At 41.2% G+C, this 24,394-nt stretch overlaps 1 non-coding gene across 1 annotated transcript; it reads left to right on the top strand.

Moving 5' to 3' along the window:
- The first annotated feature begins 12,193 nt into the window (after nt 1-12,193).
- Nucleotides 12,194-12,267, top strand: TRNAN-GUU (transfer RNA asparagine (anticodon GUU)). The gene has a single exon. It is a non-coding gene; the product is annotated as a tRNA-Asn (tRNA).
- The last annotated feature ends 12,127 nt before the right edge of the window (nt 12,268-24,394 follow it).

The raw sequence follows: 24,394 nt of genomic DNA on the forward strand, positions 1-24,394 counted from the left end.
AAGATATATGATACACTATGTACTCTACACCATATCGTTCACGCACCGTTCCTGCCACAGACACAAAACACATAAGCGGACGCTAATTACAGAAAAGGGAAAACAAGCAACGTTTGTGGTAAATATGTGTGGTTATATGGACTTGAACAAGGAAAGGGTAGCATTTCTCAAAAAAATGTCATAAATATTCATGACAATGACCACGTCTTCTCGTTCAAGGCCATACAAGCACGCATCCTATGAACAAGCACTGCTCCAAGTCAATACGTCATCTTCACATTGTTACGGATTCTGGCGAGGACTCCAATCAGTTGTTACTATCCTAGCAAGCTGGTTAATTTCTTTGTTATGCACACTGTATGATGCTACCTTAACGTTACTGGATGAAAGAAAACACTAGGGTTAGATCTACATATAATACAAGAAATGACGAGTACAAGATAACAAAAGCACATTAATCGGTCAGAAACACTTTCGTTAACACTTAACATTCTATATTCCGCATTCTACATTCTCATTCCTTTACGAAAATTTGACTATAGAAACATTAACCAAGAGACATTTATTCTTGGGGTAATTCTATGACAAGTTATGATATATTCATACACTCAGACCTGACGCGACACAGTATAGCATCTTATGATCTAGGCCAGCGGATGTTACGGGGTTTGGCATAAGGAACCTACATTGCCTTTTTCTGAGTTCGTAACTGCTGAAGGAATCCGCTGCTGGACTGTAGTGAAGGCCTTTGATTTGGAGGGGGCCTTGAGTTGCCGCCTTTGGCTACAATAGGTAGAAATGCCAGCAATTACTCTTGATTAGTCAAAAGACTGATTGTCACGCCCTCACCCCGACGTGATTGGCTGAGGGCCTAATGTCCGGCCCTCACACTGTCTAAAGACAAAGCCCTGCATCTCTGATGACGCAACTATAATGGGTGGGCGACCTTTCCCAGGCATGACCTCGTGGCTGACCACGGGTCACTTGACAATGAGTCCAGAAGAATAATCAGTGGACGATTGCGACGTGCAACTCTAATTTGACCACCTGGCTTGCGATGTGTTAGATCACAGGTAGTCGTGGGACCGGTCGAAGAGTCTCTTGGGACCTCTCGGGTCACCACGTGGCTTACCTGAGCATAAAAAATCATATAAAACAGACACAACGAACACGCAGGTTCGTAACAACCCTCTCCTTAAAGGAGAACATTTGTGGAAAACGAATTTTGTTTAGAGAAGGATAAACATTCTGCTAGCACACTATGTGTGCCGACAATATGTTGAATATCTCTAAATTATACTTTTGAAGGAACAAGGCCAACCTACATAACTTCTAACTCCTATCCCGGAACTTGTTAATATTTTGTAAGGGAGATGGTAGTCAGTACACACTAAGATGATTGCCTGAAGGGCACAAATACAAAGGTGTTATAAAAGACAAAAGTTTCTTCTCCATGATGTAGCAATCTGTTTGGGCTTAACCTTCTTACCAAATCTAACATGGCGATCAACCTTCTCTCCGTCCTCCTGCAAGAGGTTATTACCAGTGTCTATATCACTGGCATCAGCAGCTAGTCTGTTCAGAGCTTGCAGAATAAAACACTTAAAAAGTAGAGCTAATAACTGACGAGAGGCTGTCTCACACTGCTCTTTCCAAATATACCTGATATCATCTTTCAACAGATTTGTGAGAGGGGCTTCAATTGCGAAAAAGTTACTAATCAACATTCTGTAATACCCAACCATACCCAGGAAACACTTCAGTTCTCTTCTAGATTGGGGGGCACATCTAGGGGCTTAAGCTTGAACCTTTACTGTTGGTTGAAGGAGGGGACGGGCAGTCCTTTTTACCTTGCTGACCTGGTAGTGGTTCATGCAAAACCGATAGGCCCCGTCGGGCTCGGGTATAAGGGTTACAAGCGAGCTCCTCCTAAAGAATGGTTGCTCTTTGTGGGCTTACCATTCAAGGAACCTGTTCAATAGGCCGGGCACCTCCCACGTGTACGCTAGAGTTCGTCACAGGTGGGCTTTGGCAGACCTATGAGTGTGTCGACAGCATGGTTGACCTCTCCTCCCGTCGCTTCTCAGTCAGGTGCGAAAGCTTCTCCTCCGTCCTGTCCATGCCTCCGTCAGGACCCCAGGTCCACAGGGGACCCGTAGCTAGATCGTTCTCCTCTTCACACGCAGCTCCCGCTGGGAGGTGGATCTTACAAGCCAGAACATTCTGCTTCAAAGGAGAAGAATCATGATTAACACGTGGTTTAATCACCAGTTGGCGTAATAAAGGCAACACCTCGTCGCCCGTCTCAAAGCTCCTCAACTGAGACCGTTCGTCATACCAGCTCGTCGTCCGTTCCTGCGTCCCTCTTGAATGGGCCCTAGACAAATCATCAGCCTCACCCACTGATTCTTGTACGGACTCGAAACTTACACGGGAGGTATCACACAGCTTCTCACTAGTTTCATTCTCAGAGGGTGTCTTCAATCTCTATATCTCAACAGAGTCTACACCAGCAAAGTGGGCATCACACAGCCCCACGTCACCGTCTTCACTCTCAAAAAGTGTACTCAGTCCCTCCGTCTCAACGGAGTCCAGACCTGCAGAGGGTATCACACAGCTTCTCGCTGGTCTCATTTTCAGGGAGCGTACTCAGTCTCTGCGTTTCAACGGCTCTGTCCTCAGGCACACGGGCTACCGTGCCAGCTGCCATGGACAAAGCGTCTTCGTACTCGGGGACAGTCTCTGGTACCTCTTCCTCAAGCTGCGCTGCCTCCGTGGACTTCACCAGTCCCGTAGGCAACACCGTTAGGTCATAGCCTAACACAAAGTCCACTCCTGAGACAGGGAACCTATTCACAATTCCCACAAGAACATGGCCCGTGAGGAGATCTGTATCTACACGCATATCGACGAGTGGAGCTTCCTTAAACCTTTACAGCCCGTCTAACAAGACTCGGTCTCCAGACTCTCCTATCGGCACCAAGCCATCCATCATCAGGGACTGCAGCACACCAGAATCCAGAAATATGTTGGGTTTTCTTCTTACTCCACATCTACTAACATAGTACTTAGACAGGAACGCGTCGTAGTTCCAGCGAAACAGTCCTTTACTACAGACTGATTATCTCTCGCGCATCACCCTGTTTTCCTAAGAGCAGGGTTAGCCTCTCTTACATTACTGGGTGGCCCTAAAGTTGAAAGGAGATTCACCGGCGTACCCTTGGTAGAATCTCTGGATTCCTTCACCCGAGTTCAGTACTCCCTCACCTGGTGCCCAACCTTGCTACAATTAAAACATGCCTTAAGCCTCTGACTCCAAGGAGCCTCCGGCAAGGGAGCAGATTCAGGTGGGGTTACATTGTTACTGGATCTTCCATCGCCTTCGAAACCCTTTGAACGTCTCTCCGTACCAAGTTTGCGAGTCAGCGTGTACTAATCCGCAAGTATCTCAGCCTTGTCAACAGACTTCACTTCTCGATCAGCCAAATGATTAAGCACTTCAGGGGATACACTATTCTTACATTCTTCAAGTATTATTAATTCTTTAAGTTCCGCAAACTCACAGACTCGTTCGAAGCGTATCACTACGTGCATATATCGCCCTTTTCACGAAAATACTTTGCATAGGGCTGATCAACACTCTTACCCTGAGCTTTAAATTTACTTCTGTAAGCTTATGGAGATAACTCATAAGCTTTCAGCACAACATCCTTCAAAACCTCATAATCAACACACTGGTCACTAGACAACGCGGCGTATGCGGTCTGAGCCTTACCTAAGAGGACAGATTGCATTAAAATCGACCAAGATGACTTTGGCCAAGAGAGCTAATTTGCAACATTTTCGAAGGTACGGAAAAATTTAGCGACGTCGTTTTCACAAAATTTTGCCATAAGGCTTGAGTGTCTCGTGAAATCAAATACTGGTACTGACTGTGAAGTGCCCTGTCGTATCTTATTTTGTTCCGAGGACAATCTCATCTGTTCAGTCTGTTCCCTCTGTGCCAGTCCATTAATCCTAGCTAATTCAGACTATTCTTTCTGTTCCTGTGCATTAATCCTAGCTAGTTCAGTTTCTTCCTACTGTATCTGTAGTTGTAGACGGAAGCATTCGGGACTGACATTGACATTACTATAAAGCTGGGGAGGGACTAAAGCTTCGTCTGACCTCGATGGTGGGACGGTATCGTCAACACCAATTCTAACACCAGGCGCAGCACCCACGATCTGCTCGCCAACTAACTGATATAGTATTAAAATCTCCAACTCTATGACAATTCCGGTCGCACGCCATTCTTAAGATATCTGCAAGAAACCTTAACTTGTAAGCTGTTAAAGATCCAATGTCACTGGGAGAGGGCTCAGATCGACAGAAACGTTCAACGTTAGTGTCACTGGTCAACTGCATGATTAAGGAATCGAGGAAAGAGACTCCGTTAAGGCAAGAAAACTCCTGGGGCAAGGTCGCCAGTTATATGTTACTATCCTCCAGGCGAGGACACCAATGATTTGTTACTATCCTAGCAGGTTCATCAATTACTTTGTTACGCTCACTTGATAACGTTACCTGAACGTTATGGCATGAAAGCAAACACCAGGGTTAAATCTACATATAATACAAAAAATAACAGGTACAAGATAAAAAAAGCACATTCATTGGCTACAAACATTTTCGTTAGCACTTAACATTCATTATTCCACATTCTACATTCTAGGTAGGATTTCAAACCAAAGAGATCTTATTCTTTCATGAAAATTTGACTGTAGAAACATGATACAGGACACATTTATTCGTGGGGTAATTGTATGACAAGTCGTAATATATTGTTACACTTAGACCAGACACGACATAGTATATGACACCACACCTTACAATCTAGGCCAGCGGTGGCTACGGAGTTTGATACAAGGAACCTACATTACCTTTTTCTGGGCTCGTGACTGATGAAGGAACCTGCTGCTGGACTGTCGTCAAGGCCTTTTTTTTTTTGGAGGGGGCACCCGGCCGGGAGCGACCAGCCCGGCCTTGACTTGCCGCCTTTGGCTGCGATAGGTTAATCTTAATTGGTCAAAAGACTGATTGTCACGCCCTCATCTCGACGTAATTGGCTGGAGGCCTCAGGTCCGGCCCTCATACTGTCTAAAGGTCCAGCCCTGCATCTCTGATGATGCAACTAGGATGGGTAGGCGACCTTTCCTTGACATGACCTCGTGGCTGACCACCGGTCACTTGACAATGGGCCCTGAAGAATGATTAGTGGGCGATTGCGACATACATCGCTAATCTGACCACCTGGCTTGAGGTGTGTGAGATCCCAGGTAGTCGTGGGAATCTCTTGGGACCTCCCAGGTCACTACGTGGCTTACCTAAACATAAAAATTCATATAACACAGACACAACGAAAGAGCAGGTTCATAACAACATCTATAACGGGTAAAATGCAGACAAAAACTTAATTTGTTTCTAAGAGATAAGATCACAACCTTCTCCAATACGCCAGTGAATCCTGGGACGTGGCATCATGGGTACTGAGAGACGATCGTCAGGCTTCATGTTCATGTTGGGTCACTTGGCGTACCAATACCAGTATTACACATGACTGACTCGAACGTGTGTCAATTACGTATAGAGGTTTTATTAGCACCTATTTTGATTTTGTCCGTATTTTCGCAATCTCTCTTACTTCCCCAGTGTCATTATGTATTCGTAATGGGGATAGTTCTTAATTCTTGCTAACATTTCTCCAGTCAATGCTTGTATTGCCTAAGGTTGTACCCATGTTTCATGTAACCAGGTAATGCAGCACAATGGCAGTGCTGGGCCCATAAGCCACAGGTCCTTCGATCGAAAACAAGAGCTTCTGCGAGTGTTTTTTTTTCACAGGAAGGGACCGGTACTGGGCCTGACCAGTTCAACTCTCCCTTCATTTCACTTCCCTACTCTGACCTGAATGGGTCGGCCATAGACGTTGGTCCCTTCCTGTGATCAGAACACACTTGTAGCAGAGCGTGGTTTCGATCCACGAACCTTTGTGTTATAGGCCAAGCACGTTTCCACTGCGCCACTCTTCTGAATTACCAGATTATATGAACCAGTGGTATAACCGATAGCAACACAAGCAATGACTGGAGAAGTGTTGGCCCACCTCTAGTGACTGTTTAACTTTACTGATAAGAAAGTGGACTGGTAGCGTACAGCTCAGAAGGCTGTTCTCTTATCTTAAATAGATTCAGTTAACTGATTCCTATAGCAGTAATATCAATCGATGAAAGAGCTGTTTGCATCAGCAACTTCCCACACAAAGAAATATGTTGAAATCCTTAAAAGTTACCTGTTTGCGCGGGGGATCGAATCGGGAACTTGTACGTGTTAAGAGCACGTTATAAGCACCACACTAAAAGAAACTATATTTACTTTTATGAAGCAGATCTTTCATTGCCATCACTGAAGCAGATGCTACAGTGTCATTACTGAAACATGTTTCAATGACATTAAGAAAGCACATGTCATAGCCAAAGCAGATGTTTCACTGTCATTTCTTTCTCAAATGTTTCAATATCATTACAAAATCATGTTCCAGTGTCACTATCAAATCATATGTTTTAGTGTCATTTTTGAAGTTGATGTTTGAGGATCAAACTGAAGCAGATATTTTCAGGTATTTTACATCTGCGGATGTTTTAATCTCATTAGTGAATCAGATGTTTCAGCTTCAGTGCTGAAAAGACGTTTGATTATTATTTTTTAGAGACATGATTTAGTGTTATTATTGAAGCGTATTTTTCGGCTTTATTACTGATGTATTTCTGAGGCATAAGTTTTGCTTTCACGACTGTAGTAGGTGTTTCAGGATTATAGCTGAAGCAGATGTCTCAGAGTAATTATTGAAGTATATATTTCAATAGCGTTACAAGGAAGATGATTAATCCAATTGAAGAATGATAAGTGCCTATTAATAGGAAGTCTCGTGTGTTCGGCCGAAACCAAACCAGAACCCTTGTGTATGTGTGACCCAGCGATGGAGGGGAAGATGAGAACATATTAATGGCCGACTCTTGTTAACAACAGACACATTGTAATAATGCAATGTAGTGGGTTGTTGAGTACTGCATGGCTTAACAGTAGTGGAAATACAATAGAGACAGTTCCCAGTATTAGAAACCGAAGTAATGTCTATAAAAGAAAAAGAAAAACATTAGTTTGACAAGGAAAATAGAATAACTTTTAGAATCAGATTGAGAATTTGTGAGCTGTAGTCCTATAGACTGACTTCTGTCAGGTGGATATAAGGCGCTGTAGTCTGGATGATGAGGTTTAGAATGAATCTCTGGAATGAACTTAGGATACTTTTGTTGTGTGTATCCATTACTTATTTACTTGTAAACAGTACACCTCTGGTGCAGCCAAAAGTTAGCATAGTTGTATGACTCTTTTGCCGATCTTTAAAGGTTCTGGTGTACTTCATATATGGTCTTATAATGTGGTCATAGTTCTATCTTCATCTTGAGGATTCTAGCAATCTTCATGAATAAATCAAGTGTGCCTCTTGTACTTGTGGGAGTTTCCAGAAGATCTCGGGAAAGGCCGTGGGAGGGCCGACAATACTACTGTTTGAGGCCTTCCTCTCATTGACAGTAGAATCAGGCGGAAACCTAAAGATTCTTAGCACCCCATGATACCAGGGACTGGGGACCATAGATTTGTTGGATTTTAGCAAGATTATGAAAATGTATGATTGTGCTGTACAAAATACTTGAGGTTTGAGTAAGCATATGATGCTTATACAATTATTGTTATGTTGAAGGCTTCAGTCAAGGACAAAAGCCCACATCAAGGCTGAGCCTTAATTTGAATATAGTGAGAACTTTCAATAGGAAAAAGAAAGACCAAGGAAAAATAAATGCGAATTTTGGAAGAAGAGAAAACCTATCTCTTCAAATGTTCCATGTCATAGATACGGGGAAAGACATGAGGAGGTAGAGAGTTTCAAAGCCTTCCAGGTGTAGGAGGGAAGCAGTTATCAAAACGCCCCAACCTTGACCTGTCGATGGCCACACAGTAATCATGTGACCCAACGGCTTGACGAGTATTGCGTGGTGTAGCTAGTGGTGGAGATACACAAAAAGCGAGCTCTCGAGGGCAAACACCAAATTAGTACTCACAGAAGAGGGAAAGTGAACCAACATTGCGGCGTAAAGCAAAAAGGTCAATTATGGAGGTTAGCCTGGGACAGGTTTTTAGGTCAGAGTGCTTTCGATTCAGGACTGTCAAGTAAATGTGCAGAGATAAAACCACCCTAGATGTGAGAGCAGTACTCCAGACATGGACGAATCAATCCCTTGTATAAAGGGAGAAACTTTTCACAAGAAAAGACGTGTCGACATCTAAACAAGACATTAACAATACACATAGTTTTACCGAGTACTGAGCGGTGTGGCTCATAGTGTCTGGATGTTGAAGTTCCTGGTAAATGTTCTAACAATCAAGGGTCGTCAGTTGGTGAGCTCAAATTACCAATACTTAGTTAACAACGGAATGTGTAATCTATTGTGCTATTGAAACCTGGAAATACTCCAGCTTCAGTTGGACCTGTAGCTGGAACTGTGGATATAGAAGTAATTGGTGTCGGCATTATTACATAAGTGCCACATATGTTTAATGTAATAATAATCATCGCGGTTGTCTAGTTGGAATCCCAATATTTTGTGACTCTTTCCGCAAGGTGAAACCTTCAAGGACCACTTATGTCATTGTCACAAAGTGGCTGAGAACACAAGTGATGCATCCTCTCTTCTTGCACATCAATCCTATATGTTATCTAACACTGTCAACACCATAAGGATCTGTCACAAAGTCCACTTAAAGCTGATGTATTGGCTTGTCTACGTGGTACAACTGGTTAGTGCGTCCGGCTTTTTAACTGAAAAGTTGGTGGTTCAAACACACTCGAGCGACTTTTTATGTTAAGACTAATCTACAACTTAACAAGAAACTTCATCTAGCAAGTACACAGGTCAACGGAAACAAGAATTAATCTTTAAGGACTCTCCAGAGTTTGACTATAAACGTTCAACAGTTATCTGATTCACACATATTTTACCCTCACAGGCTTCTCTGAAGTCACCTGGAAGCCGGAACACGAAGCTGGAGCCTTATGCCCACATCATACGACAACGAAGGTTCACTACATCCTTTAAAAGGTACATACCAGAGTCATATTTGCAAGCTGAATAATGACCACTACCTGATGACAAAAGCATTGCAGATGTTCATTCTAAACCTCAACATAAAGAGGGTAACAGAGCTCCTCATACCTCCCTGATAGACCTTAATTTATAGCAGTGTTTCCCAAACATATTTCATCGCGATCCTAAATAAAATCATTTCTCGGCCGAGTGACCCAAAGGCAAGATATATAATGCGCTATGTACATTGGACCGTATTGTTCACGCAACACAAAGAACACATGTAAGCAGGTGCTAATTACGAGACCGGAAAACAAGCGACGTTTATGGGAAATATGCATGGTTGTACATATTAGTGCCAATGACATCTTCCCCTTCAAGGCCATACACGCATCATCTAAACGAGAACTGCTTCAAATCAATATATCACCTTCACATCTATAATGGGTAAGATGCAGGCAAAATCTTATTTTGTTTCTGATAAATAAGATCTCAACCTTCTCCAGTACGCCACTGAATCCTGGGACGTGGCATCATGGGTACTGAGGGACGAGCATCAGGCTTCATGTTCACGCTGGGTCACTTGACGTACCAATACCAGTATTACACGTGACTGACTCGAACGTGTGTCAAGTACATATGGAGGTTCTATTATCACCCATTTTACTTTTGTCAGTATTTCCGTAGTTCCTCTTACTTTCCCAGTGTCATTATGTAATTATAATGGGAACATTTCTTAATTTTGTTAACACTTCTCCAGTCAATGATTGTATTGCCTTGGGTTATACCCCTGTTTCATATAACCAGGTAATGCAGCAGAATGGCGCAGTGGAAGTGTGCTGGGCTCATAAGCCAGAGGTCTGTCGATCGAAAACACGATCTACTGGGAGTACTTATTGCAATTATTTTATTAACCATTCCTGGTTCCTTCCTGTGGTCAGAAAACACTAGTAGCAAAGCGTGGTTTCAATCCACCAACCTCTTGGTTATGGGCCCAGCACGCTTCCACTGCGCCACTCTGATGCAGTACCTGGTTATATGGACCAATGGTATAACCAATGGTAATACAAGTACTGACTGGAGAAGTGTTGGCCCAACTCTAGTGACTGTTTATCTTTACTGATAAGAAAGTGAACTGGTAGTATACAACTCATAATGCTGTTCTCTTATCTAAAATAGATTCAGTTAACTGATTCCAATAGCAGTAATATCAATTGATGAAACAACTCTTTCCATCACCAACTTCCCACACAAGGAAATGTGATGAAATCCTTAAAAGTTTTCTGTTTCCGCCCGGGAACCTTGTGCGTGTTAAGCACACGTGATAACCACTACACTACGGAAACTGTATTAACTTTAACGAAACAGAAGTTTCATTGCCATCACTGAAGCAGATGTCATAGTGTCATTACTGAGACATATGTTTCAATGTCATCATCAAAGCACATGTCATAGCCGAAGCAGATTTTTCACTGTCAGTTCGCTATCAAATGTCTCATCTTCATTAAGGAAAGAAAAGTTTCAGTATCATTACAAAATCATGTTTCAATGTCATTACTGATGAAAATGCTTTAATGGCACTTCTGAAGCTCATTTCTGTGGATCAAAACTGAAGCAGCTTTCTTCAGGTCTCATTACTTAACCATATGTTTCAGTTTCATTACTGAACAGATGTTTGTTATTTTTCAGAAAGACGTTTTAGTGTTGTTACTGAAGTGTATTACTCGGCTTTATTACTGATGTATATCTGAAGCATATGTTATACTTTGACGATTAAAGTAGATGTTTCAGAGTTATAGCTAAAGCATGTCTCAGAGTCGTTACTGAAGTATATGTCTCCGTATCATTAAGGTGAAGAAATCAATCCATATGACTAACGTTAAGTTCCTATTAACATGAAGTCTGGTGTGTCGGGACGAAACTAGACCAGAACCCTTGTGTATGTGTTACTTAACGATGGAGGGAAAGATGAGGACATATCAATGGCCGACTTTCTTCTTAGCAATAGGCACATTGTAATAATGTAATGTTTTGGCTTGTTGAGTACTGCATGGCATACAAGTGGAGGAGATACGAAAATAGACAGCTCCCAGGAGTAGAAACCGAAGTGATGTCGATAAAAGGTAGAAAGAATAGCATAAGTTTGGCTAGAAAATTAGCTTGGTATTCAAAATAGCATTTAGAATTTATAAGCTGTATTCCTATAGACTGACTTCTGTTAGGTAGGTATAAGGCGCTGTAGTCTGGATGATGAGGTTTAGAATGAATCTCTGGAATGGAGTTAGCATACTCTTATACCATGTATCCATTACTTCTTTACATGTATGTAGTAAACCTCTAGCGTAAGCAAAAGTTGATATAGTTGTATGACGCTTGTCTCTGCTTTTAAACGGTCTGGTAAACTATAGATGTGGTCTTCTGATGTGATCATAACCGTACCTTCATTTTGAGGTTTCAAGCAATCTTGAGGGAAAGTGTTGGTGCTTGTTCCTCTTGTACCTCTGGCGTTTCCAGTGTACCTCAAGGAAGCCGCTGAGAATGAATAGGCACGGTTTATGGAGTGATTTCCATGTGTGGATGTAGAGGTTCCTAGCAGATGTTCTTATAATCAAGGGTCTTTCCTGGATGAGCTCGATTCACTAACCCTTTGGTGAACAGCCTAACGCGCTAACCTCTTGTGCCAAGGTAACCTGGAAACACCCCAGCCTCAGACGGAACATTAGCATGAACTATGGATAGGAAGATAAGAGATGGTCTGCCTCAATACATGACTTCCACACAGGAATAATGTAATGATAATCATCCTGGTTTTTCAGTTGAAATTCCAATATTTTGTGTGTATTTGCACAGGAGTAATACTCAAGAGCTACATATGCCCTTGTCTGAATTCGGTTCTGAACACGACCACTATATCCTCTCCTGCTACACATGACTCCTATATGTTATCTAAAACAGTCAGTGCCACAAGCACTCGTCATCAATTCTGCCTTAAGATGAGTTATATCCAAGCCTCCGTGGCACAATAGGTTAGCGCGTTCGGCTGTTAACCGAAAGGTTGGTGGTTCGAGCCCACCCGGGGGCGACACTTTATGTAAGACAACTCCAGAACTTACAAGAAACTTCAGATTCATACAGGCAAGGGAGTTAATCACAGATTGTATGTAATCTCAAGAAAAAGAATAATAAATAACTAAACCTCTGAAAGGCATCTGTGTTAAATGTAATTCATCCTTATTAGCTTCCCTGAAGTTCACTGGAAACCTCAACAAAGGTAGAGCCTCACACTACATCATAAGACAACACTGGAGGTTAAGGAGAACCCTAGAAATGCAAACACAGGAGTCACACATTCAAGTTACCTTATGACCACTCCAGATGTTCACTATGCACATGCAAATGGGTACAGGATGCACACATTATGTGATGTTAAGAACATTCCAGAGGATCATTCTAAACCTCATCAGGCAGACTACAGCTCTTTATACCTACTTGACACCTAAGTCCATAGGAATCAAACCTACAAATTTTTATTCTGATTCTGAAAGCATATCCACTTGTCTCTCTTAACTACGGGTATTGTTTTTTCACTCTCATTTGGACATTTTTTCAGTTTCTACTCCCGGGAGTTGCTGGTTTCGTACCTCCACCACTGGTAGGTCACACAATACTCAACAACTCACTACATTTTATCATTACAGTGTGGCATTGGTACGAAAAGATTCAGCCATTGTAATGTTCACTTCTCTCCCTCTACCGCTGGGCCATAAATAAACAAGAGTTCCAGTTGTACATTGGCCGGACACACAAAACTTACTGTTTAGATGAGGATATCGTTAATTACATAGATGATCTTTCCTCAGGAAAATGACATCAATGGCGCAGTGGAAGCGTGATGGGCCCATAAATCAGACGTCAATGGACAAAGACTATGCTCTGTTATGAGTATTTTTTTTTATTATGGGAAGGGACCAATCTCTAGACTAGACCCATCCTGGGTAATAACATAAACAGGTCAGAGTGGAGAAGTGGATTAAAGGAAGAGTCAGTTATTTGCCTCGGTGTCTGAGAGAAAGACAGAACGTTTTCCCTGACTCTTGTGTCTGCTGGTGGAGGCTCCTTTTAATCTCTACATTGATCATAAAGTTTATTAAACTACTGCAGCTTTTGACGACATCGATGCATCCAGGGATCTGATATGAGACAGGAAGTTGGAAGATCCTGAAAGACTTGTGATTTTAGTGGAATGAATCATGCACCCGCCACCACCAAATACAATGGTTGTTTACAGAATAAGTGAAAACGTACAGAATGAGTGGGATAAGGTCTAATTTTCTTATTGTATCTTGTAGTTGATATATAGGTATTTCCACATAAGTAGAAAAGAATAAACAACAGGTAGAAATCATGAAGAAATAAGTGTGTGATAACGGGCTGCAGTACAATACCACGAACGGCAGAACACTATCTCAGGCCTCCTAAATAGCCCACATGCATTAACTGCAACTCAGATTTGTAAATGTTGTTAGATTCATCCTTAGAATTAACTAGAATTGTTGCTAAGAATAAGAAATTGTACATACTGAATTAAACACTAAAATTCGTTCACGTTAAGTAATTTGTCGTTATATGCATTACGAGCACATGGAAGGATACTAATAAATCTTTTAGAAAATGTATTGACGCCAAATGCGTAGGAGTTCGTTTTGTAATTGCTGAAAGATTTACGTCAATCGGCGGGATAGGTACGTCCCTTGGAGGGACGGTGGAAGAACTTAGCTGATTGCGTGACTTTTCCGCCCATTGTTGGAGACTTGGTATGTCTGACTGATGGAAACCTCTTAAGATGAAGTTTGTTCCATTACTTCCACATCTACTTCTTGGGACTTCCACGGGGCCTTTGGGATGTTCTCTATATTAGTAATTTATTTCCAGTCTTTGTTGCTGAGGTTTATGGTGAACCTCTGGATTGTTTTGGTGCGACATCTGTTCCTGCTACTGAAACCTCTGGATTACCTCACTTGTCGAGACCTACTGGAACCATCCAGTGAACCTCCAGAATGGTCTACAATAAGGTCATTCTGAGCAACACCTTTCTGCCTGGCGATCTTTCATGAACCTCTTGTAATGTTCGTTGCTTTCCCTTAACCGCTAAGCAAAAATATAAAAAATCTGCCTCAGTTATGAAACTGAAATATTTGCTTGTTTTGAAAAATTTAAATTGTGATTCAGTATTAACACTGAAAGACCTGCTTCAGTAATGACGTTCAAATATCGGCTTCCCTTCCTCAGAAAGACATTACAATATCTTGTTCAGTAATGACCCTCGATCATCTAAATTAATACTGACACTCAATCGCCTACTTCGATAATCACTCTAAAACATCAACTTTAGCAATGATTCTAAAACTTCTACTTCAATGATGATAATGAAACATCTGCATCATTAAAGACACTGAAAGATCTGTTTCAGAAATGAAAGTGAAACATATGCTTCAGCAATATATTCAAGCATTTCTTCAGTAACCATATAAAAACAAGTACGTCATTAATGGCACTGAAAGATATGTTTCACTTAAGAAACCCAAGCATCTGCTTCAGTTATGACACTGAAGCATATTCTTCAGTAATGAAAGTGAAACACCTTCGGTAAAGGTAACATAATTTCCACAGTTTAGTGGCTATAACGTGACCTTCAAAAGTATAAGGTTCGATCCCGGGCGGAATCAGGCAACTTTTAAGGTTTTTCTCGCGTTACTGTGGGTTGGAAGTTGCTTATGAAAATATTGGTTACTCAAGCAATGTCTATATCTGCTAATAGAATCTAAGAATGGAGACAACTTTATGTGCTCTACTCTCCCACGCCTCTTTCGGACTCATTCCTGTGGACACCACCTTGCTGGTCAGACGTTACACATGTTTCAATCTGCACCAAGAGTTTCGATTTTCACCGGCTGTCTAAGCTTTGCTCCATGTCTAGGGCAAGTGGGGGAGGGGATAAACACGGGAAGATTTTGGCTAAGGAAGAAAAGGCTGCACTAATAGATTGCACAGACGACTCCCTGCAGCTTTCAAGTAACGACTCAGAAGCAGATGATCTGCCACCGACAACAATGGAGGTGACAGTTTTCAAGAGGAGATTACTAAGAAGTAAAGAAAAAGAATGCATACGGAGAAGAAAGAAGAAAAAAGAAATCAACTAGGAACCGAACCCAGTAGGGTGGTCGAATTAATCCTGGTGACATCCAATATGGCGAGCAACCCCGGTGTAGGAAACAGCTCAGGTAGGAGGAGGCTGAAATTTCTGAGTTACGCATGACATTCTATAAGCTGGTGCTGTGGGAAGCTAAGCTTGGAAGGCAGCATAAAAAGTTTCAACCTTTACTTAATGAAGGTCGTAATAATTCCTATATGACTGTGGCTAGGGATGAAGCAGTAAAGTTTCTGACGACGAAAGGATTTGAGGAGGTGATATTAACGATACCCCATGACACAGAACAACACACCAAGGTGATTGTATTCATGTATCTGGTTATACTGGATCCTGATTTTCTTCTTGATGATACACGATTCGTATGAGCAAACTGACAAGAAATCTGGGGTAAAAAGAAGAACCAAGTGGTAGCCTTGATGAAGGGAGACGTTCCGGAGATGATACTCATCCCTAGAACAGGATATAGGAGAATTGCAAAGTTTTTTGAACATCCTGTTTTGTGTTGCAAATGCAGTTGGTAGGACCATATGGCCTGGATATGCCAAATTGAATGTCGTTGTTTTATTCTGGAAAAAATCATAATTAGATGGAATGTAAAAATAAGATAAAGTCTGAGAAACGTGTTGTGCCGTTCTGTTGCAACTGTGGCGGTGCGCAAAATTCAGGTTCAATAATTTGCAATAGGAGACCACAGGTGCACGCCACCGGCGGCAGACCATGGAGGGAGTGCAGCAGCGGAAAAGGGCGGATAAACAAAGAGTTACAAAAAAGGCAACGCTACCTTCAACTGAGAACGTGTGAGAGAAGAGAACTGAACAGAATGACACTTTGACGATGACAAGAAATGACACAAGGGCTGCACCAAAAACTACTCCAGAAGGTAAGGCAACTGACAAACTCAGTGATGTGTATGGTGTAGTAGTTCAACTCCGGCAAGAAATCCAAGCGCTTAGGAAAAAAGTAGAGGACAATCAGAATGTAATTGCTGATCTTTATAAACATATAAAGGTGGATGGGAGAGAGAGAGAGAGAGAGAGAGAGAGAGAGAGAGAGAGAGAGAGAGAGAGAGAGAGAGAGAGAGAGAGAGAGAGAGAGAGAGAGAGAGAGAGAGAGAGAGAGAGAGCTGAAAACAATACAGTGATGAGTACTGACAAACCAAATCCTCGCTCTGGGGGAGCGGAAATGTGGACGTTATGAATGAGATAACCCGTCAGGTGTGCTGACATCCCTGTTGTTCCATATATAAAGTATCAACTCGAGGGAAAGATGTGATGAAACAATTTGTTAATGAGAGAGTAAGGTTACTTTCAGTTGTAAATATGGAAAATGGAAGACAATGAATTGAATATCATTTCGTGGAATGTAAATAGCTTACGTACTAGGACCACAGATGTGTATGCTTATACGCTGTTGTTTAAGGTGGATGTTATAGCTCTACATAAAACGGGCACAGAGGATGGTAGTTTAATGAATTTTGTGATTATCAATGTTCCTGTTCACCAACTGATAAAAGAAATAATACAAGAGAACTGTTGACTTATGTTCGGAAAAATGTGCCGGTTAAATTGGAGTTGGCTAACAAGTTGAATGGGGTTGAAAGTTTGTGGGTTAAAGTCTACCTTCAAAGGAGATCTATATGTATATTTCATGTTCATGTCCATCCTCAAAATGTGGATAATGGTCATATGCAAGAGTGTATATTTACTAATGCCTGTGTCTTGGTTACGCGTACTTATGCAAGACATGAAATTTTAGGTACTGCAGGACCCAGCAATATTAATGGCAGAAGATGGTCACACCATTGAGGGAATTTGATGGTGTTAAGTTATTGGGTAATGATGATCCTACCCATATACGTGGAGGAAAATTGGATTATACAGTGATAGTCAATACAGGTGGAACGAGGACGAGTGCCGAGACAGTTGGGGATTTGCTCAGTGATCACTTTACATTACGAGTCATTGAACATGTCAATAAGATACAGAAAATCTTTGAGCGTAAAAGATATTGTTTGTTGGATGACAAAAGGAGGAACTGATCGCTACTGTACAGGATTGGTATACAGGTTATGAACCAAGAGACGTAGATAGATTTTTTGATGATTTATTACATATCATTGATTCTGTGCTGACGACCAAAAATTATGGGTATAAAGGAAAAACGAATGATGGGAAACATAATCTGTACAGGTTAGTGCAGAATTGGAGTGAATTACATAGAAAGACGCATGAAAATCGTATTCCAAATCCTAATGATGATAAAATTAAGGATGTAATGAAAGACACTGCTATAAAGTACACTAAGGTAAAGTAAAAGGCAAGGAATAAGTATTGGATGGACTTTCCTGGAGAATTGGTAAACATAAGAAATTCAGTGACATCTGGAGGGAATTAGATAAAATATGAGGTGTTGGAAGCAAGGACAACACCCATGGTGATCAACAAGCCAGGGCCAATCAAATTATTCATAAATGGGCTGTAGCAGGCAGCTTTGCAGAGTTGCCACCTGTAGTTCACGGCTCATTACAGAGCAAACTTAGATCTAGGAGGGAACTTGTACTAAGTCAGTGTACGCTGGAAGATGATCAATGTGTGAAAATAACGAGAGACGAATCATTGTATGTGATGAAAAAGGGGAAATCTACTGCACCAGGGAAGATGGAGTATCATATGACATTATTAATTGTTTACCTTGCAATAGGGAGGGACGCCTTCTAGAATTATTCAATATATCATACAATGAAGGTCGTATTCCACTCAAGTGGAAAAAAGCAGTAATCGTACCAATACTTAGATGTAATGATGGAGAGAATGATAATGAACAAGTTCTTGTATAAATTTGAAGATTTTTTATCTTCCAATTTACATGGGTTTATGAGGGGAAAAAAGCATTGGTGATTGTGCAATGAAGAGTCTGAGTAATTGTGAGGCCAAAGGAAGTTTTACTTGAAGAACTTGTTTACTTGGGTGTTTCCGGGAAGTTGCTGAAATGGATTGACTATTATTTAAGTAACAGAAAGGCTGGAGTTTACTTTTAAAGATGATATTCAGGATAGAGACATAGCGTTGAGAACTCCACATGGTGGTCTCCTTAGCCCTACTCTTTTTAATATACTAATGAATATAATAGCTCTGCATAAATTTCCAAGATACTCTGGTCATAGTATATGCTGACTATATCCTGTTACAACCTACATGAATGAATGGAAGAGCAGTGTGGTTTCAGAAGTGGTAGAGGATGTGTGGATCAGGTGTTTGCTTTGAAGAATGTATGTGAGAAATACTTAGAAAAGCAAATAGATTTGTATGTAGCATTTATGGATCTGGAGAAGGCATATGATAGAGTTGATAGAGATGCTCTGTGGAAGGTATTAAGAATATATGGTGTGGGAGGAAAGTTGTTAGAAGCAGTGAAAAGTTTTTATCGAGGATGTAAGGCATGTGTACGTGTAGGAAGAGAGGAAAGTGATTGGTTCTCAGTGAATGTAGGTTTGCGGCAGGGGTGTGTGATGTCTCCATGGTTGTTTAATTTGTTTATGGATGGGGTTGTTAGGGAGGTAAATGCAAGAGTTTTGGAAAGAGGGGCAAGTATGAGGTCTGTTGGGGATGAGAGAGCTTGGGAAGTGAGTCAGTTGTTGTTCGCTGATGATACAGCGCTGGTGGCTGATTCATGTGAGAAAATGCAGAAGCTAGTGACTGAGTTTGGTAAAGTGTGTGGAAGAAGAAAGTTAAGAGTAAATGTGAATAAGAGCAAGGTTATTAGGTACAGTAGGGTTGAGGGTCAAGTCAATTGGGAGGTGAGTTTGAATGAAGAAAAACTGGAGGAAGTGAAGTGTTTTAGATATCTGGGAGTGGATCTGGCAGCGGATGGAACCATGGAAGCGGAAGTGGATCATAGGGTGGGGGAGGGGGCGAAAATTCTGGGGGCCTTGAAGAATGTGTGGAAGTCGAGAACATTATCTCGGAAAGCAAAAATGGGTATGTTTGAAGGAATAGTGGTTCCAACAATGTTGTATGGTTGCGAGGCGTGGGCTATGGATAGAGTTGTGCGCAGGAGGATGGATGTGCTGGAAATGAGATGTCTGAGGACAATGTGTGGTGTGAGGTGGTTTGATCGAGTGAGTAACGTAAGGGTAAGAGAGATGTGTGGAAATAAAAAGAGCGTGGTTGAGAGAGCAGAAGAGGGTGTTTTGAAGTGGTTTGGGCACACATGCGACAGACTTCAGACGCTTTGGGCATACTTCGCTGTAGAATGGATATTGTAATCAATGATGAGAAAGCTTAGTATCAAGTTAAGAATTTGGAACAGTGGGATTTGTTTTTGAATGGAATAAGGTTAAAAAAGCTGACGTGCATAAATATCTCGGTATGAACATTATGCACTGAGGGAGCAGTAGAGTACGGGAGATACAGTATCTGGAGAATGCATGCAAAGGGCGTTTAAGACCACTGAGAGCCTTAGCGTGGGGTGGAAATGGCGTTTGCATCCAAGTTTCAAGGATGGTGTACATCAACACAGTACGATCAGTTACTGATTATGCAGCACCTATTCTCATTATGTACAGTAAGAAGGATAGTCGCAAACTTGAAGTCATACAAGATGAAGCCCTGAGAATAGTGTTAGGTCGTCAATGAAACGTTAGAGTACAAATCATGAGAATGGAATTAACTTTACCAAGTATTGAACGTAGGTCTAAGGAACTTGCTGTAACTGCTGCTCTCAAATCCATTACGAGAAATGCAGATGAAAGACTGTCTGGTGCAGTGATGTATTTGAGTGAAGGAAGAAATCTGAGTAACGTGTCCAAGTATGCAAGGACTTTGTATGATGTTATGAGAGAGTATGGCGTTTATAAACATTGCGCTTTCTTCCCAACTTACATAAAGTTTAGACCATTGCAAGATGGATGCATCGAACTAGATAGCTCACAGCTTAAGTGGAGAAAAGCTAATACCCATCCCACTATTTTTTGGTGATTTCTACTGCTATCTGTTCATTTCCACTCATGTGTAAGTATATCTACAGATCTATACAACACAATAGATATAGAGTACTTAACTGTCCACTGTTTCTGGAAATTTGTCTTGTGTTGGAAACAACCATTGAATTTGGCGGAATGCGGTGGCACGATCTTCAACTAAAATCTTCAGCTTTCAGGATCTTCAGTTTGCCACCTCTCATCAGTTTACTACAAAAACCAATATCATGAACTTTGGTTGAATGTTAAGCTTTAATATCCCTGCAGAGGTTGACTCATAAGAGCCTTCGCCAGTAGACACAGGAATCAGACGAAACATTCTGAAATTATTCTCACACACTGAGAGAAGCAACTCCAGTGGTTAATAACAGGCTACTGCAAGCAGGTACATCACTCTACCAGAAACAATCCATGAAGTTCACCGGAAACCTTCAGCAGTTATGGGAGTCACATCAAATTTATCCACAAAAACTTTCAAGTGCTGCTGGAAGCTTTTACCAGGCATAAGAGTCTCATCTGATGTACCCTCAAGAGCGTTTTTGAGTTCTACTGGAAACCTTTATTCAGTTATAGGAGAAGCACAAACAAATGCTCAAAACCTCTTCCGAGTGATATTGACAACCTTCAGTAGGCATAGGAATCACGCCTACTTTATCTGTAGCAGCTTACATTAAGATTAATGGAAACCTCCAGCAGGTATATCACATATAATTCACCTCAGTATCTTCGTTTAGGTTTATGAGAAACCTCCAGTGGGAAAAAGATTCACATCTTAATCAACCTGAATAGATTCCATAAGGTTCAGTGGAAACCTCCAGCAGGGATAGCAGTAAAACGTAACTAGTCTTCACCAGCTTCACTAATGTCTATTGAAAACCTCTAATTACACTTAATTCATCATCATCAGTTTTCGTTGTAAACTTCCAGCAGGTAAAGTAGTGAAAACTAATTTGTACTCAAAAGCTTCCCTCAGGTGTACTAGAAACCTCGTACAGGTGTAGGAGGTACATGTGATTGATCCTATTTACTCTCAGCAGCTTCCTTGAGGTCTACTGGAAACTTTAGCAGGTACAAGAGGCTCAACTATCAACACTTTCCCTGAAAATTACTAGACAACCTCAGAATGAAGGTAGAATTATGACCACATCGTAGGACCACATCTGTAATTTACCACACATTTTAATAGCAGAGACAAGAGTCATACATCTATATTAACTTTTGGTCACGCCAGAGGATTACTGCTTACAAGTAAAGAAGTAATGGCTACAGACAACAAGAGTATGCTAAGTGCATTCCAGAAGGTCATTCTAAACGTCATCATGCAGTCTACATCACCGTATATCTACTAGACAGAAGTAAGTCTGTAGGAATACAACTTACAATTCTGAGTCTGAATTTGAAAGGCAATCTACATATTTTGCTATTCTAATATTTTTTTCTCACTTTTATTGACATTCTTCAGTTTCTACTCCTAGGAGCTGTCTAATCACCTACCTTAACCACTAGTAGGCTATGCAGAACTCAAGAACCCACTACATTACATTATTACAATGTACCTGTTGTTAACAAGAGTCGGCAATTGATATGTCCTCATCTTTCCCTCCATCGGCAAGTCACACATACACAAGGGTTCTAGTTCGGCTTCGGCCAGACACACGAGACTTCCTGTTGATAGGAACTTACTGTTTGTCAGGCGGATTTTTACTACGATAAAGTTACAGAAACATCTACTTCAGTCGTGAAACCAAAATATATACTTCAGAAATACATCGGTAATAAAGCCGAAAAATACGCTTCAGTAATACCACTAAGGCATCTCTCTGAAAAATAATATTGAAATATCTGATTCAGTAATGAAACTAAAACATCCACAAATGTAATATACTTGAAAACATCTGCTTCTAAACTCATCCACAAACATCAGCTTCAGTAGGGACATTAAAATTTCATTTTGTCATGATAATGAATGTTTCTTCCTTAAAGACGCTGAAATATTTGAGAAAGAAATGACAGTGAAACATCAGCTTGGGCTCTGACGTGTGTTCTATTAATGATATTGAAATATATATTCCAGTAATAACACTATCATCTTTTCCAGTGATGGCAATTGAACACTAGTTTCGTCACAATTAATAGAGTTTCCGTAGTGTAGTGGTTATCACGTGCGCTTCACACGCGCAAGGTCCCCGGTTCGATCCCGGGCGGAAACAGGAAACTTTTAAGGATTTCATCATATTTCCTTGTGTGAGAAGTTGCTGATGGAAAGACTTCCTTCATAGATTAATGTTACTACTATTCGAATCAGTTAACTGAATCTATTTAAGATAAAAGAACAGCCTTATGAGCTGTACACTACCAGTCCGCTTTCTTATCAGTAAAGTTAACAGTCACTAGAGGTGGGCCAACACTTCTCCAGTCATTGCTTGTATTGCCATGAGTTATACCACTGGTCCACGTGTGAGAGTGTCCACGTCCAGAGTGGTGCAGTGGAAGCGTACTGGGCCCATAACTCAGAGGTCTGTGGATCGAAACCACGCTCTGAAAACACAGGAAGGGACCAGTGTCTAGACCTGAGCCATCCAGGTTCATAAAATCTTTACAATAAACACTCGCAGCAGATTGTGATTTCGATCGACAGACCTCTGGCTTATGAGCCCAGCGCACTTCAACCAAGCCATTCTGCTGCATTACCTGGTTACATGAAACAGGTGTATAACCCAATGCAATACAAGCATTGACTGGAGAAGTGTTAGCAAAAATTAAGAAATATTCCTTTCATAATTACATAATGACACTGTGGAAGTAAGAGGAAAAGTAAATGAGAAAAGTAAAATGGGTGCTAATAAAACCTCCATATGTACTTGACACACGTTCGAGTCAGTCACGTGTAATACTGGTTTTGGTACGCCAAGTGACCCAGCGTGAACATGATGCTTTTCGCTCGTCTCTCAGTACCCACGATGCCACGTCCCAGGATTCAGTGGCGCACTGGAGAAGGTTAAGATCTTATCTATTAGAAACAAAATAAGATTTTGCCTGCATCGTACGCGTTATAGATGTGAAGATGACGTATTGATTTGGAGCAGTTCTTGGTCAGATGATGTATGCTTGTATGGCCTTGAACGGGAAGATGTGGTCATTGTCACGAATATTCATGACATTCTTCGAGGAAATGTTGCCTTTTCCCTGTTCATGTCCATATAACCTTGCATATTTTCCCCCAAACGTCGCTTGTTTTCCCGTTTTTGTGATTAGCTCCTGCTTACGTGTCATGTCTGTGGCGTGAACGGTGCGTGAACATTATGGTGTACTGTACACAGTGTATCATATACCTTTCCTTTGGGTCACATGGCCGGGAAAAGAGTGTATTTAGGGTCGCAATCAAAATGTTTGGATAACACTTCTATAAGATTAGGTCTATTAGGAAGGTATGAGAGGCTATTTACCTGTATATATGTTGAGGTTTAGAATGAACCCCTTGAATGCTTTTGCCATCACTCTTCTGTATCCTGAAGCGGCTTTTACATACTGAAAATTTAGTAGTGGTCATCATTCAACTTTGATATATGACTCTTGTATGTACATTTTAAAGAATGTAGTGAACCTCAGTTGTCGTATGATGCGGTCATTAGGCTACAGCTAGTTGTTCAGGCTTCCAGTAGACTTCAGGGAAGCAGGTGAGGGTTGAACTTTTACAATCAATCTTCGGAAAGTCCTCATGGTTGACTTTCGTACTTGCTAGATGAAGTTTCTTGTTAAGTTGTGGATTATTCTTAACTGAAAAACTCGCCTCCAGGTGGATTCGAACCACAAACTTTTCAGTTAAAAGCCGAACGCGTTAACTAAATGTGCCATGTAGTACAGGTAATGCATCAGCTTCAGGTGAACTTTTTGACAGATCCTTATGGTGTTGACAGTGTTAGATAACAAATAAGAATGATGTGTAAGAAGAGAGGATGCAGTGCTTGTGTTCTTAGCCAGTATTGAACAAAGACATAAGTAGTCCTTGAAGGTTTTACC

Source organism: Panulirus ornatus, chromosome 9, assembly GCF_036320965.1.
Source record: "Panulirus ornatus isolate Po-2019 chromosome 9, ASM3632096v1, whole genome shotgun sequence".
Classification (NCBI taxonomy): Eukaryota; Metazoa; Arthropoda; class Malacostraca; order Decapoda; family Palinuridae; genus Panulirus; species Panulirus ornatus.